General features: G+C 42.6%; 1 long non-coding RNA gene across 1 annotated transcript; it reads left to right on the top strand.

Moving 5' to 3' along the window:
* Positions 1-3,942: 3,942 nt before the first annotated feature.
* Positions 3,943-4,548, top strand: LOC127092758 (uncharacterized). The gene is made up of 3 exons (XR_007792276.1): positions 3,943-3,987; positions 4,065-4,247; positions 4,370-4,548. It is a non-coding gene; the product is annotated as an uncharacterized LOC127092758 (long non-coding RNA).
* The last annotated feature ends 13,322 nt before the right edge of the window (positions 4,549-17,870 follow it).

The raw sequence follows: 17,870 nt of genomic DNA, 5'->3' as shown, positions 1-17,870 counted from the left end.
ATGCCTGATCGTCGTTTTGACCCGTTGCCAATGACCTATGCTGAGTTGCTACTTGAGTTGCTCAGATTGGGGTTTGTGGAGTTGCGTACAATGGCTCCGTTGACAAAAATACCACCTGGGTATGATGCCAACGTACGTTGTGATTTCCATTCTGGTGCTCCGGGGCACCATATTGAGAACTGCCGGGCTTTTCATCATAAGGTCCAGGACTTAATTGACGCCAAAACTATCAATTTTGCTCCTGTGCCGAATGTTGTGAACAATCCTATGCCTCAGCATGGTGCGCACGGAGTTAACAATGTTGAAGGTGGAGAAGCTGAAGACTTGGTGGTCAGTGTGGATGAGATTCAGACTCCGTTGGTTGTTGTGAAGGATCGTTTGTTGAAAGGGGGAGTATACCCGGGTTGTGATCAGGACTGTTCAGTTTGTGCCGGGTCAGAGAATGGTTGTGTACAATTGAGGGCTGGTATTCAGAATTTGATTGATGAGGGTTGTTTACAGTTTAGTCGGGCCGTGAAAGATCATGGGATGGTGTCAACTGTCACCATTTATTTCAAACCGTCCGAGGGACGTGGCCAGATAACTGTTAATGCGCCTACAGCTAGTGGTACTCCTGTTACCATTTCTGCTCCTGTAACCGTCAGTGCTCCAACTACCATCGTTGCTTCAGGAAGAAGGCCTGTTGAGAACAGTAGGGTTGTGCCATGGAAATACGATAATGCATACCGCAACAATCGAAGGGCTGAGAGTCAGGTTAGGCCAGTGAATCAGGCTCCAGTGACGATTGGGTTACCGAGTAGAACTCCAGTGATTGCAAGTCCGGTTGTGGACAATGTTGGGGGACCAGGAGGTTTCACAAGAAGCGGTCGTTTGTTTGCACCCCAGCCGTTGAGAGATAACAATGCTGAGGCTCTCGCCAAAGCTAAGTGTCGCAACCCGAAAAATACAGAGGTGCGAAAAAACAACCGGCGAGAAAGAAATGACAGAAGAGTCGCCACCGTGCGTTATTTATCCCAACAGAGGGAAAGGAAACGCTCGAAGTAAACCTGGAGAAAGGAAAGGAAAAGACAAGGTCTCGCAACCAAATCTTGGGTTCGGGAGTCGATTATGCGAAGGGAAGGTATTAGCACCCCTACGCATCCGTAGTACTCTACGGGATCCACTCTTGTTGTTTCTTGTCTAAAGGGCGTGTGTTTATCTAATGTACTATTTACTAAAAGGGTCAAGAAAATGACTCGCACGGATGTCGCATCCACTGCATACGTATCTCATCTGAATATGAGAATCAGAGTCTTCGTAGCTCGGCTACCTAAGGGTTAAGGATAAGTGTGCTCGCTAAGACATCGCGTCTTATGCCTACGTATCTCATCGGGAATGAGAATCAGAGCAAAACGTAGTTCAAACTAAATACGAGAATAAGGGTCTCGATCGCAACTAGGGCGAGAGAAAGGGAATGTCTCGATCGCAACGAGGGCGAGAGAAAGGATCGCAACGAGGGCGAAAGAAAACAAGGATTAGTTGTTAGTCGTTAGTCAAACTCGGCAAGACATCACATCTTGTGCCTACGTATCTCATCTGAACATGAGAATCAGAGTTGCCGTAGTTCGGCTCACGCACGCCAAACAAAACAAGACACCTACACACAAAAAGGTGGCAAACATGGAGCCCGACTGCCAATCACTGGACTTACATCAGCATCCGAACCAAAACACACACAAAAGGGCAAACGTGGAGCCCGACTGCCAATCACTGGACTTACATCAGCATCCGGACCAAAACACACACAAAAAGAAAAAAGAAAGGTGCCCGGAGTGGTCTCGCACGACCACCTGCCTACATACCTCGTCTGGAACAAGGATCAGGGCGATGTAGTTCCCCTTCATAGGGGGTGCCATCTGAACATGGACTTACAAAGGAGGACACCAGTTGTGTCAAAGGAGAGTGGGCGATGTGTTCACGTCCTAGCAGTAGGTGTCGCAGCTCGCTGAATCGAGTCTTAGGCAGTTACCTCTTTGCAATAGGACGGACTACATGCCACAAGATCGGAGACGCTCGGAAAGGTCTAAAAGAAATGGGGAAGCTCTGCCCTAGAGTTGTCATGCAATGTGTGCTTAAGTGTTAGGATTTACAAATGGGAATATCTACCTAATGTTGGCATGCAAAGAATATGGGAATCCTACCTATGTTATCATACAAAGGGTTCTATCTAATGGGTGCTACTTAATCGGAACAAGAGTTGACGAGTGGAGCAAGGAGCAAGGAGAAGGGTTAGGGATAAGGGTAGATGGCGATGCACGAAGCAATCGACTTACAAGGTTGATGGCGATGCATAAAGCAATCGACTTACAAGGTTGATGGCGATGCATAAAGCAATCGACTTACAAGGTTGATGGCGATGCATAAAGCAATCGACTTACAAAAGGGTGGATGAATACGTGCTGGTTCTGTTAGGTTTTGAAAAATGATTACTCGACGTTGGATCGAGGTTTTGATCTTGCTTTGAAATGGTTATCGAATGTTCATTTTATTTCTTGTATTAACAGATGAATAAAGAATGAAAGAATAAATATTATACATTTCATGGGAGAGGGATACATTTGTTATGAATGGGGGTTGTCATGGCAATCAAACAATATAAATATATGCCTCATACATCACACAAGTAGGCAACAGTTAATCAAACAAGTAAGATATAAACAAGTATATAATCAAATCAAAGAATCAAAGAATGAAATAATGAAACAATAAACAATGTATGAGTGTAAGTGTAAGGGAACCGGCTCATTGTAAGAAAGCCCAAGAGTAAGCTATGTGAGGTTGATGGCGATGCTTAAAAAGCAATCGACTTACAAGGGTGTAAAAAATGGGCTCGATATTAAACCGAGAAAAGTATGATTTTTATAGTTTGAAAAAATGGTTTTTGAACTAAATTCAAATACAATAACTATGCATTATTAACAAATGAAATTATAAGTATAATAAACGTAAAAAGAAGATATTAACAAAATACTAAGAGGATAAAAAATGCTAAAGGAAGATAAAATCAAATAATAAGCAAAAAGTACCTCACATGAGTATCGAACCCTCTCCCCCTAATATTATGCAACTAAACTCTCTCCACTAGGCCACTCAATACTATCTGCTGTTGAGATACTACCCTAAATATATGAACCGGGCTAAAGATTTAAAATAAAAAATAAAATAAAAACAAAACAAACATTTTTATGGTTTTGTATTATCTCTGTAAAAAACAAATTAAATTAAAAAAATAAATAATAAAAAAAGAAAACAGAAAAAGAAATGGGAACGGGGAAGAGAACACAGAGGAGTTCGTCTTCCCCCCTCTCTCTCGCATCTTACGAGTTCTCTGTCAAACTCAGAAAATCTCTCTCTCTCAACCCTCATCGTCCTCAACCTTTTCTCACCTCTCACAACCTCTCATTCACTCACCTCTCACGACCTCGTCAATCTTAACCCTCGTCACCCTCGATGAATCTTCCTCAAAATCTCGAACTCAATCAAGTAATAAAGCAATGGTTGAACAAAAACTAACCTTCGGCGGTGATAACGGCAACGATGAAGCTCACAGGTTTGTCTTTGATTTGGTGATTAGGGTTTGTCAATCGTTCCACCTCTGATTTTCGTTGTCTCCCCCTTTTCACTGATTTGCCTCTCCTCTTTATATTCTGTGAATTAGGGTTACAAATTGGTGCCCTTGTGTTCAAAAGTAACTCTGCAAAGCACTTTGGATGCTCAGAAATTGGATTGACCTTTTCCATGTTAGATTCAAGAAAAGGTATCCTTCACAAACTTTCTTCTCTGCTTTGACCTTATATCAATTTGGGATATCTTTGGATTTTGCCCTCTGACTGTTGGTTAATGATTTTGCACTTTGGATTTTGCAATTTGACGGATTGATGTGTCCCTTTTTTTACCGCAGTAAAAAAAAATGGTGAGCTTGGTTTGCTGCAATCTTATTCATGTTTGGTGGGTTGTGGACATGGTTGAAGGTTTGAGTTTTGTGGTGGTTTGATCTTTGACATTATTGATGTTTCATGCTGCAGGCTAGTGGATTTGGACTAGGTATACTTGCAGTATTTCTTCATGATGCATGGCAATAAGGATTCAAAATAAGACCATTGTAATATAGTAGTGGAAACAGGGTCTGCTGATGTTTTTGTTCAGTAGGTTCGACCCTGCTCAACTTGCCTCTGCAACTTGATTTTGCAACATGATACTTGCTCCAGGTTTACATTGGCCTTCTTCTATTTAATGTTGAGTTTTCTCCTGTGTAAGGACTGATGCATCTTTGGATAACATGTACTAAAAACTCTTAGTCGCATGAATTGGTTTCCATTCCCATCTGCAGGATCAAATTTCTACCGGCTAGTTCCAATGTCCATTTCTTTGCTTTATGGGTATCGCGGTTCATGGTTGTTGCATTGCTTTGGTGGTACAAGTTTGTTCAAATGGAATTGCTTCAAATCATTTGCTCTAAGTTCAGTCATCACGCCATGACCTTATGGAATTCAAGTTTTGATTTGGCAGCTGCAGGACCATGATGACAGGATGCTAGTACAAGGTGTGTCAAGGTGAGTTCAGAATCCATGTGCATTGATTTGCCAAATCAATCATGTATGTACCGTATTTGATCATGTGATTAGGGTATTTGGTTATTGATGAATGCAGGACCAGTTCAGCAAGGTAAAGATTGGTTGTCAAGGCAAAGGATCCAAGTCATGGTATAATGGTCATGAATATGAAAATGAGCTAAGTTACTTGGAAATGAAGAAACAAGGGAAAACACAACCAACATGGTTGTTGGATGATGAATTAAGGCAAAGTAGCATGGGATTAGGTCCAAGTTTGGGAAATTTATTGAATGGCTTTGGTATTTTGCAGGGTGTTGTTATGTTAACACAAGTTGGCGGCTAACTTCAACTTTTACTTCACCATTCCGCTTCTGTTTTGATAGGTAATGACCAAAGTATTCCGCTTGAGCGCCAAAACCTTACACTGCCATTTTCCTGATGCTGGTGTAGATTGCAGCCTGAATTCGATGACAATGTGTTTTATTTCATTTGCACTTAACCTGCCCTTTTTTTGTGTGCATTACTGTAGGAACAACTGTTGGTTTTGACGGCGTGCATCATCTATATGTGCTACATGAGATGCTTTGGATTTTTGCTTGGGATGCTTTGCCGGTGTGTGAACTGTTTTGTGAGCTGCTAGCAGCGGTTTAGGTTTAGTATGGCAGGGGTATTTTTTTACAGCATTTTGGCAATTACACTATTCGTTTCACATTGCCAATCTATTGTAGATTGGTTAGTCAAGCGCCATTACGGCTACTGAATTAGTATCGCAAGTACCGCTGCCTTTGGGCTACCTCATTGTGTTGTATAGCTTTTGATTTGGGTTTTCCAGGAACCGCATAGGTTACCTTGTGGGTTTCACTGCAGGTTTTGCTTTATTTCCTCTATGCAACAGATATGTTAGTAGCTATGATGATGCATTGGTTTAGATGCCACGATCTGCCGTTGACTTTTGCTTCTGTTGTGAAAATGCAGGTTTCCGTGTTGCTTTTGTTGCTGTTGTTGAGATTGCATCTGAAGCTTATGTCTCAAAAGCTGTTGGTTATACAGATACTGTTGTGGATTCTGTGACTGTTGCTGCTGTTGTTGAGGAACAACTTGCTGCCTCCCTTGCATTTGTCTCTGGGAAGCATTAAACATATTTTGAATGTTGGAAATTTGAATGTTTGAATTCTGGCCAACATTCGGGATGGGAGCCTGGGCTAGACCAGATACAAGTGGAAGGTTGGGCTGAGATGCAATATTATTTTGAATGTTTTGAGATAGAAGCTGTTGGCGTGGCTGCGGCTGATTGGGCAAAGGAATAGGATGCTGCTGCCCTTGATTGTGAACTTGAGACTGCATAGCATCCTGTAAAATATGCTTCACATTATAACCTTGCTTTTATTTATTCATTGTTTCACTTATGATCAAACTGCTATGGAACTGTTCTCGTGCTTTTGTTTCATCGTTCTGGTTAAGCTTCCCAGGTGAACCTTGTCTTGTTTCCCTCTTGATTTTGGTCGAAACTTTCACTTTCCATACACACCGCCGGTATTTGCTTGCAGTGACTTTGGGTTGGAACAGCGGGGATATCGATTTAACTTGGCATGTTGTTGCTGCAGGTTCTATGTTGATTTCTGACTTAGATTTCTATGTGTGGCATGAGCTGTTTTGATGCCTTGCTAGATATGTATTGGTTGCATTGCTTGCTGCAGTTTGTTGTTTGATGGCAGGTTGGAGGCTTTGGCTAGGTGATGTGGTGTACTGTGAGCAGGGAACTTGGTTGCACTTTCCATGAGCACATTCTTGTGGTGCTGCTGCAGCTTATTATTTGGTGGCTATGTGGAGTAGCAACTGGTGTTAGGATCATGTGGTAACAGATTTTTTGTTGTAAAATGGTACAGGTTAGGAATGACCATTGAAAATTCATGGTTTTGGAGTTTTGAATTGGTTTGTTCAATGGGACTTACTTGCGAATGAAGTAAACAAGAAAAATCATCAACAAACATGAAGATTGGATGACACAATGAAACAAAGGGCCAGGCCAAGTTTGGATAGTCAAGAGCAAGTGAGGGTTGACTTTGGTCAAAGTTGACCAAAAAGTCAACCGTTGACCAAAGTCAACAAATGGTCAAAAATGCATTTTTTTTGTATTTTCTTTGTAAATGAAAAATGAATTATTGGTTAGGGTGAACTTTTGGGTTTGTGGGTTTTGGGTTGACTTTGGTCAAAGTTGACCAAAAAGTCAACTGTTGACCAAAGTCAACAATCGGTCAAAGTGTCAATTTTTGTGTATTTTTTTGTATGGAATCAAATGTAATGAAATAAAATTAAAATGGATTAATAAAATGGTTTGAAGTTGGTTTTCACAATTGGTTTAATCATAACTTGAATGTTTGACTCTTGAAAAGAAAATAACTTGACTGATAATGTGTATGAACAAAACCATGAAATAAGACCATAAGGTTAGGGTTTTGACATAGTATCCATGAACCAACAACATGACTGGCAAGTGGCTAGAAACACAAGAAACTTGGTTGTTCAGATGACCCAGACCATAGAGGTATCCACAATCACAACACCATGACTTTGGATCAAAACCAATCCTCATGTAAAATCAAAGTTAGGTTAGGCCAAGCATGCCAAACAAACATAAAAAATTCAGGAGCAAAATCGGGGTATGACACTAAGGGTAAGTAAGCTGCGGTTGAGGAAGAACCTGCTCAGAAGGAAGCGCCTGAGGGCTCGTTTGAGAAAGACGTGGAGGAGTTCATGAAAATTATAAAGAAGAGTGACTACAAGATTGTAGATCAGCTGAATCAAACTCCATCCAAGATCTCTATACTCTCGTTGCTTTTGTGCTCTGAGGCACACTGTAATGCCTTGCTGAAGATGTTGAATCTGGCTTACGTGCCTCAGGAGATTTCTGTCAACCAGTTGGAGGGTGTGATTGCAACGTCAGTACCAGGCATGGTTTAGGGTTCACATATTTGGATCTAACACTTGAGGGTCGTAATCATAACAAAGCCCTGCATATTACTATGGAGTGCAAGGGTGCAGTGTTGTCATACGTGTTGGTAGACACTGGCTCTTCGTTGAACGTGTTGCCCAAGAAGATTTTGGGTAAGATTGATGTTGAAGGGGTTGTGCTCACTCCGAGTGACCTGATTGTAAGGGCTTTTGATGGATCCAAACGGTCTGTTTTTGGTGAAGTCACGTTGCCGGTGAAGATTGGTCCGGAGGTGTTTGACATTATCTTCTATGTGATGGACATCCAACCAGCATATAGTTGCTTATTGGGGCGTCCTTGGATTCATGCAGCTGGGGCAGTTTCGTCAACTCTCCACCAGAAGTTGAAGTATGTCTGAAATGGGCAGAATGTGACTGTGTGCGGCGAGGAGGACATTCTGGTGAGTCATTTATCCTCTTTCAAGTATGTGGAGGTGGATGGCGAGATCCATGAAACTCTATGCCAGGAATTCGAGACCGTTGCTCTTAAGAGGGTGGCTTTTGCTGAGCAGAGGAAGCCAAGTGCCTCAGTTGCATCGTACAAGCAGGCAGTGGAAGTTGTCAACTCCGGTAATGCAGAAGGCTGGGGCAAGATGGTGGACTTGCCTGTCAAAGAAGATAAGTTCTGAATTGGTTATCAACCTCTGCAGGCGGAGCAGGGTGTGCAAACAGGTCCGAGTACCTTTACCAGCGTCGGGCTGATGAATCACGGTGATGTCTTTGCAACCGGTGGTGAAGACTGCGATAGTGATTGTGATCTAGACAACTGGGTTCGCCCGTGTGCACCAGGGGAGTCGATCAACAACTGGACGGCTGAAGATGTGGTCCAAGTTACTCTTCAAACAGAGTAATTTTCTTTTGTTTTTCATTTTGCACAAAACCCTACGTTCGGCCTAAGGCGTAGTGGTTCATTGTAGGGCCTCATCATGTTTTTTCAATGATATCATTAATAAAGGACGTTTTGCAAACAATTTTGTGATCCCTGTCTTTCTATTTTTTGTTTTCATTTTTCAAAAAAATAAAAATGGCAATGTTTTTGTTTTTGTGACTTTCTTGAACTCTTTTTCTAAAATAAAGCATTAAACATGCAGAAGTGATCTTACGGACTCCACTATGAACAGTTTTGTTATGGCTCAGTATGATTTCAATAATCCCATCTACCAAGCTGAAGAGGAGAGTGAGGAAGACTGTGAACTCCCTAAAGAACTGGTCAGATTATTGAAGCAGGAGGAAAGGGTCATCCAACCTCATCAGGAGGAGTTGGAGATTGTTAATCTTGGTACTGAGGACGCCAGAAAAGATATTAAGATCGGGGCTGCTTTGAAAGAAGATGTCAAGAGCAGGTTGATTGAGATGTTGAGAGAATATGTGGAGATATTCGCCTGGTCGTATCAAGATATGCCTGGGTTGAATACCGATATTGTGGTACATAGGCTACCTCTCAGAGAAGATTGTCCTTCGGTCAAGCAGAAGCTTCGGAGAACCAGTCCTGATATGGCTGTTAAGATTAAGGAAGAGGTTCAGAAGCAGTTTGATGCGGGTTTTCTGTCAGTGACGACTTATCCCCCGTGGGTGGCCAATATCGTTCCCGTGCTGAAGAAGGATGGTAAAGTCAGAATGTGTGTCGATTACCGGGATCTGAACAGAGCGAGTCCAAAAGATGATTTCCCATTACCTCACATTGATGTATTGGTTGATAATACGGCTCAATCCTCGGTTTTCTCTTTCATGGATGGTTTTTCTGGTTATAATCAGATTAAGATGGCGCCAGAAGACATGGAAAAGACGACATTCATTACGCCTTGGGGCACGTTCTGCTATAAGGTGATGCCATTTGGGCTGAAGAATGTCGGTGCTACCTATCAGAGGGCTATGACGACTCTCTTTCATGACATGATGCACAAAGAGATTGAAGTGTACGTGGATGATATGATTGCGAAGTCGCAGACAGAAGAGGAGCACCTGGTAAATTTGCAGAAGTTGTTTGATAGGCTGAGAAAGTTCAGACTGAGGCTGAATCCAAACAAGTGTACGCTTGGTGTGCGGTCCGGGAAGCTGTTAGGCTTCATTGTCAGTGAGAAAGGGATTGAGGTTGATCCAGCAAAAGTCAAAGCTATACAAGAAATGCCTGAACCGAAAACAGAAAAGCAGGTTCGTGGGTTTTTAGGGAGATTGAACTACATTGCAAGGTTTGTATCTCACCTAACTGCCACGTGTGAACCGATATTCAAATTGCTAAGAAAGAATCAAGCAATCAGGTGGAATGATGATTGTCAGAAAGCTTTTGACAAGATAAAAGAGTATTTACAAAAACCTCCAATCCTTATTCCTCCAGTTCCTGGGAGACCACTGATAATGTACCTGTCAGTGGCTGAGAATTCGATGGGGTGTGTATTGGGACAGTATGACGAGCCTGGTCGAAAAGAGCATGCCATATACTACCTTAGCAAAAAGTTTACCGACTGTGAAATCAAATATTCACAGCTTGAGAAAACTTGTTGTGCTTTGGCCTGGGCTGCTCGCTGACTGAGGCAGTATATGCTGAATCATACTACCTTATTGATTTCTAAGATGGATCCAGTGAAGTACATCTTTGAGAAGCCGACTCTCACCGGACGTGTTGCCCGTTGGCAGATGATCTTAACAGAGTATGATATCCAATACACGTCGCAGAAGGCCATCAAAGGTAGTGTTCTGTCGGACTACCTTGCCGAGCAACCGATTGATGATTATCAGCCGATGATGTTTGAATTCCCTGATGAAGACATCATGTATCTTAAGATGAAAGATTGTGAAGAGCCTCTTGTCGAGGAAGGACCGGATCCTGATGACAAGTGGACATTGATGTTTGATGGGGCTGTGAATATGAATGGCAACGGTGTTGGGGCAGTGCTTATTAATCCAAAAGGTGCTCATATACCTTTTTCTGCCAAACTGACTTTTGATGTAACCAACAATGAAGCTGAGTATGAGGCTTGCATCATGGGTATAGAAGAAGCCATCGATCTGAGGATCAAAACTCTTGACATTTATGGAGATTCCGCTCTAGTGATTAATCAGGTCAATGGAGATTGGAATACCAATCATCCGCATTTGATTCCTTACAGAGATTACACCAGAAGAATACTGACGTTCTTCAAGAAGGTGAAGTTGTATCATGTCCCCCGAGATGAGAATCAGATGGCTGATGCCTTGGCTACTTTGTCTTATATGATCAAGGTTCATTGGTGGAATCATGTGCCACATGTTGCGGTGAATCGACTCGAGAGGCCTGCGTATGTGTTTGCAGCCGAGTCTGTTGTTGATGAGAGGCCGTGGTACTATGATATCAAGAATTTCCTCAAGAGCCAGGAGTATCCCGAAGGAGCGTCAAAGAATGATAAGAAAACCCTGAGAAGGCTAGCTGGAAGCTTTTATTTGAATCAGGATGATGTGTTGTACAAGAGAAACTTTGACATGGTTCTGCTCAGATGCGTGGATAGACACGAAGCAGACATGTTGATGCAAGAAATGCACGAAGGATATTTTGGTACCCATGCTGACGGTCATGCAATGTCTAAGAAATTGTTGAGAGCCGGTTATTACTGGATGACTATGGAATCCGATTGTTTCAAGTACGCTCGGAAATACCATAAATGTCAGATCTATGCTGATAAGGTGCATGTACCACCAAGTCCTCTGAATGTCATGAATTCGCCTTGGCCGTTCGCCATGTGGGGCATTGATATAATTGGGAAGATTGAGCCTACTGCTTCGAATGGACATCGCTTCATCTTGGTTGCGATTGACTACTTCACCAAATGGGTGGAAGCAGCTTCCTATGCCAATGTTACCAAACAAGTGGTTGCTCGGTTCATTAAGAAGGAAATCATTTGCCGTTATGGGGTTCCTGAGAGAATCATCACTGATAATGGTTCGAATCTCAATAACAAGATGATGAAAGAGCTGTGTAAAGATTTCAAGATTGAACATCACAATTCTTCTCCTTACAAACCGAAGATGAATGGTGCTGTAGAGGCTGAAAACAAGAACATTAAGAAGATTGTGCAGAAGATGGTCGTGACGTACAAGGATTGGCATGAGATGCTGCCTTTCGCTTTACATGGATACCGTACCTCGGTACGTACGTCGACCGGGGCAACCCCCTACTCCTTTGTGTATGGTATGGAAGATGTCCTACCAGTTGAAGTGGAGATTCCTTCTCTGAGGGTCTTGTTAGATGTCAAGCTTGACGAAGTTGAATGGATTCGAACAAGGTTTAATGAGTTGAGCCTTATAGAAGAGAGACGGTTAGCAGCTGTGTGCCATGGGCAGTTGTATCAGAGAAGGATGAAGAGAGCCTTTGATCAGAAAGTGCGTCCTCGAAGCTATCAAACTGGTGATCTAGTTTTGAAAAGGATCCTTCCTCCCGGTACAGATAACAGGGGCAAGTGGACTCCTAATTATGAAGGTCCATATGTTGTTAAGAAGGTTTTCTCTGGTGGAGCCTTGATGCTTACAACTATGGATGGTGAAGATTTTCCGTCCCCTGTTAACTCAGATGTAGTCAAAAAATACTTCGCGTAAATTAACCCGCTGGACAAAAAGAATAAAAGAGTCCAGGCAAAAAAGGGCATCCCGGCGAACCAAAAAAAAAAAGAAGAAGAAAAGGTTCGGGCAAAATTTAGGGATAAAGAATAAAAAGAATTTGTACACCCGGTAAGTCGAAGACCCGCAAGGGCGGCTTAGGCAAAAATGGGTATCCCGGTGGATTGAAAACCCGAAAGGGCGATCCAGGCAAAAGAGGGATTAGAGCGAAGACTACAGTCTGAGTTATCTGTGCTTCATCGCGCCTCATGGTCTACCATCTCCAAAGATGTGATCGGTCCAGTCATTCTTCTCAGAAAGCAAGGAATTGGGAGGAAAACTGATGATCTGTGAGTCATAACAGGATTGGGAAATAGTGGATGCTGTGTTCACATTGCCATTAGGATAGATTTTTCCTTTTGTGCGCAATTACCTCTTTCTAGGAATTGCTTCCCGATGTATTCGCCTTTTCAGGCCCATTTTCAATCAATAAAAGTCGTTATTCAGATAAATTGCTCTCTTGTTTTTATTTTTACTGTTTTGTTTGCAAAAACGTCCGAATTTTTTATAAACATTGCATATAGAAACATGAAGGCTAGACAATAACGTGCAGAAAGATAAAACATTTGAAAATCATTTTGAATGTTGAGGACACTTGAGCGTATCTTGTCCATGCAACCCCCTGGGGCATATCGGTCGTGCTGTTTTGCAGGTTGTCATCAATGATTTTCAGGTTGTTGTCAGCACTGTCCAGTGGTGTGGGATGGGGATCTTCCCCAGCAGTTGAAGCAAGTTCGGGATTTGTCTCCCCAGCATATTCAAGATCAGGAATTCCTCAGCCGGATTGAGGATGATTCCCCAGCAAGATTGAAAGTGTGATGGTTTCCCCAAGCAAGTCTGAAAGCTATCAGAACTATGTTTTCCCCTGCAGAGACGTCTGTGGAGTTTTATTCCCCAGCAGGCCTGGAATTGGTTTGTCCCCAGCTAGTCTGAAAGTTGGCAGTTCTCCACTGAGCTTGAGGATTGTTAATCCCCACTGAGTCAGAAGGTTTCTTTATCCCCAGCGGGGTCAGTGAGTAGTCTTATTCCCCAGCAGTCTGGTTTGAAGTACTGCTATCCCCAACGTGGTCGTGAACACTTTTCCCCGACAGGGTCGTGTGTGCCTATCCCCATCAGGGTTGTGAAGTTTTCCCCTAGCAGATCTCCCGAGCAGAGGTTTATGTTGATAGTTTTCCCCTAGCAGATCTCCCGAGCAGAGGTTTACGTTGGTGGTTTTCCCCAGCAGGTTCCCTAAGTGGATCAGGTTCGGCGAAAATTATCTCCAGCAGAGTTTATTCTACCCGTGGATGGGTCGTCCCCAGTAAAGTCGCATTGGTTGTTTCCCTAGCGGAGTCCCTGAGTGGATTGGGTCCGGTGAAGTTTGTTCCCGGTGGGTTCTTTTCTTTCCCAAGCAGCAGTGCTATTCTCCAGCATGAGTGAGAAGGTGGTTTTACTCCCCGCAGAGTATTCTTCAGACAGAGTCTCCCCACAGAGTTGGAGAATCTAATCAGTTTGCTCCCCAGCAGGAGTTTCGATCATTTGCATCTTGCATGTAGTGATCATTGCATCCTCAAAATGCGTAGCATTTCCATTCAATATGGAGCATTACGCCATAGAAAAATTCAAACATATGCATTCATATGTCAAACCTAATTGGACCATATCCCCGGCAGAGGCGGATCGTTGTTCAACATCCGTACGACACATTTGCTACAGTTGCTCCTAACAGCATTCAGGATTGATAACTCCCTAGAGAGGTTTATTTCCTCACGCGTCCGTGAAAGGAAGCTTGATTCTCCCCAGTGAGATCCCCAGCAATTGCTTAGCCTTGCCTTGACGTGTTGAAGATGTCGTGTTTGCACCCGTGTGTGTCTTTGTTTGATGTCGGTAAACATCATCTTTCAATGTCGGTAAACATCGAGTCCTATTCCAGTCATCGGTAAATGTCTGGTCGTCCCTTTATTGATGTCGGTAAACATCATCTTTCGATGTACGCAACATCTATCCTTTCCCCAGGTCATCCGTTGATGTCTGGTCACCTCTCCGTTGGTGTCGATAAACGATGAGTTTTTCCCAATCGTCCGTTGACGTTTGGTTGTGTTTAGCTTTTTCCCAGTAAATTCACCTCTCCGTTGGTGTCGATAAACGTTGAGTTTTTGCCTGGTCGTCCGTTGACGTCTGGTTGCACATCAAGTCTCATCCCAGTCATCGGTAAATGTCTGGTCGTCTTTGTTTTGATGTCGGTAAACATCATCTTTCGATGTCGGTAAACATCAAGTCTCATCCCAGTCATCGGTAAATGTCTGGTCGTCTTTGTTTTGATGTCGGTAAACATCATCTTTCGATGTCGGTAAACATCGAGTCTCATCCCAGTCATCGGTAAATGTCTGGTAATTCCCCAGCCAGAAATCCCCAGTAGAGTCGTCGGTAAACGTCCTATCTGGTTTCCGGTTGCAAGTATTTGTTCTCCTTCCCCAGTGAAGTGTTTGTAACACCCCGATTAAAATAAGAGAATTATTTAATTGAGTTAATATTATTTTATTAATTTAATTAAATAAAGTTGAATTACTGGATTATTTTTATTATTATTATAGATGTTATTTATTTAATAATAATTAAATAAATAAAATAAATGGAATATGAAGAGTGGAAGGGTAAAAGTGGAAATTGGATAAGAGAGGCCAAAGTGAGGATTCAGGTTGTTTCACGTGTTTTGCCTCAGAGTCAGAGAAAGGGGGAAGAAACGCTGAAGAGAAAGAGAAGGAAGAGGAAAAGGCCAAAGATTGCTCAGAGCTTCCTTCAATCCAAAGAGGTAAGGGGTCTGAACCTTATTAAACAATAATATGCTGAAAATGGTGAAATATTGGATGAACGAAATTAGGATTTTAATCGAAGGAATTCATAGAAATTATATGCAATGATGTTAGGACTTGTGAAATTGAATAGGGGACTATTGTATTAGATGATATGAGTGATTTTGTGTGAAATTTGGACTGTGGAGGGATGAATTTGGATAGATCTCGTAGCAGAGGGAGCCATTGCAGATCTGGAAATCTGGTTTCTGGTCATACGCGTATGGCACTAGGCAATACGCGTATGAGATTGCTGGTACGCGTATGGCACTAGGCAATACGCGTATGAGATTGCTGGTACGCGTATGGCACTAGGCAATACGCGTATGGATGAGGAAGATGATGTTTTGAACGTGTTTTGGTCTCTGTTGGTACGCGTATGGGAATGTGATACGCGTAGCATACGCGTATGGACATGGGCAATACGCGTATGGATTTGGTCAGGCGTGGGTAATACGCGTATGAGCATAGGCAATACGCGTATGGGCAGACTGTGGTCTTTCCGGGGCTGTTGTTGTGCAGTTTTGGTTGTTTAGGCTGAGCGGGGTAACTTAGCTGATGCATGGTATATGGGGGATCATTTCCCGTTGCTTTGAGTGATATAGATATTAGTAGAGTGTGATAATACTGTGTTTGATTATGTGGCATGATGTGATATGCTTTTGGTGATAGGATGTGTTAATGATGATGATAACATGACTATATGATGTTGTTGTTGCTATGTTGATTATGATGCATGCTTGGTGTGCATGCATTCATGAAAGGCCGATGCCTAGTGATGAACGGACTGAGTTCCAATGATGTTGTTGACTCCGGGCTTGTTGAGAGGCTTGGTTCCTTGCGGGGAACTCGGATTCTATGGTGATGAATCTGGGAGTGGTGATCCTGTAGTTGGTCACAAAATGGGTATACCGAGTCGTGTTGAGTCATGCATGGGTGTGTGCATTGCATTTGATATGTTGTTTTGTTGATGTTCATGAATATGTTGATTATGAGGATTATGATGAGCTGTGTTGGCATATGTGAAATATATTTATGTTTATATTTCTGTCGTTATATTATTATTTAATAATGTAATTCTCACCCCTTCTGCATGTGTTTATGTTCATCTATGATGAGCAATGTGCAGATAAAGAGGAGTAGCTATTATTGAGGTTTGAAGAATAAGTGTAGAGTTATTCTACAGAGTCGAGTCAAATGCTCTGGTCATGTGACACCGGGGTTATGGGATTCGATAGATAATTGATTATTATTTACGTTGTTTATGATGACTAACATGTTGAGATGTTTTGTTGAGATAATGTTGAACCATTATTATGAATTGTTATATGATGAATGATAATATTAATGTTGTTGTCCGCTGCGAAGTTTTAATAAAATAAATAATATGTTTTATGTTGTGATGCGATAATTGTTATGTTGTAAGAAATGTAAACTCTTCTACATGTTGTACTCTGATAATCTATTTAAATATGTCGTTTGGGTAGAAGGGTGTTACATTAGTGGTATCAGAGCATGGTCAGTCCAGTCGAGTCATAATGTGATGTTTTCCCTGTTGGTCGATTAGTGTAAATGACACTGTCGATATTTAACGGTTGTAGTTGTGTCGTGCAGAGTATGGCTGGAGAAAATGACCGTGCGATTGCTGAGGCTTTGGCTGCTATGGCGCAGGCTATGCAGGCGCAGCAGAATCCGCCGGTCGACGAGTTTAGGAATTTGGGAAGGTTTCTGAAGAATAACCCTCCTACATTCAAGGGGCGCTATGATCCAGATGGTGCTCAGATTTGGCTGAAGGAAATTGAGAAGATTTTCCGGGTGATGACGTGTACTGAAGCACAGAAGGTGCAGTTTGGTACGCATATGTTATCTGAAGAGGCTGAAAACTGGTGGGATAACACTCGACAGAGGATTGAAGTACCAGGTGCTGAGATGACTTGGGAAAGGTTCAAGACGGCCTTTCTGGAGAAATATTTTCCTGCTGATGTGCGATGTAAGAAGGAGATGGAATTTCTGGGGCTGAAGCAGGGTAACATGTCTGTTGCTGATTACGCTTCGAAGTTTGAGGAGCTGGTACAGTATTGTCCTCATTATAATAATGCTGATGCTGAGGAATCCAAGTGTGTCAAGTTTGAGAACGGGTTGCGTCCCGAGATCAAACAAGGCATTGGTTACCAGGAGATTCGTAGGTTTCCTACACTGGTTAACAAGTGCAGGATATTTGATGAAGATAGCAAGGCTAGGACTGCTCACTACAAGAGTCTTAGTGAGAAGAAGAATAAGGATCGTGGTAGTCCTTATGCATCTCCGAATGGTAAAGGTAAGCAGAAAGTGGTAGATGCGAAGAAGCCAAGTGGGGGAGGATCTCCCGTAGCTGGTAAATGTTTCAAGTGTGGCGAGCCAGGCCACCGTGCTGATAACTGTACCAAGAAAGTGCTGAGATGTTTCCGATGCGGTCAGGCTGGTCATAGAGTTACGGAATGTAAGGATGCTGGTCCGACATGTTTTAATTGTGGCGAGAAAGGCCATATCAGTTTGCAGTGCTCGAAACCGAAGAAGGCGGCTACTGCAGCTCATACTACTGGTAGGGTGTTTGCTCTGAGTGGGGCTGAAGCTCCTAAAGAAGATAATCTGATTAAAGGTACTTGCTTGATTAATAATGTTGAATTGCTTGCTATTGTTGACACTGGTGCTACTCATTCGTTTATTTCGTATGAGTGTGCGACCAGGATTGGTGTGATTATGTCGTCCCTAGGCGGAAGTATGGTGATAGATACTCCTGCTAATGGTTCTGTGAAGACTTCTGTTGTCTGTCGAGGTTGTCGTTCGACGA

This window comes from Lathyrus oleraceus, chromosome 6 (genome assembly GCF_024323335.1).
Source record: "Lathyrus oleraceus cultivar Zhongwan6 chromosome 6, CAAS_Psat_ZW6_1.0, whole genome shotgun sequence".
NCBI lineage: Eukaryota > Viridiplantae > Streptophyta > Magnoliopsida > Fabales > Fabaceae > Lathyrus > Lathyrus oleraceus.
Note: the sequence above shows the minus strand (reverse complement) of the source record. Positions and strands in the feature narration are given on the sequence as shown.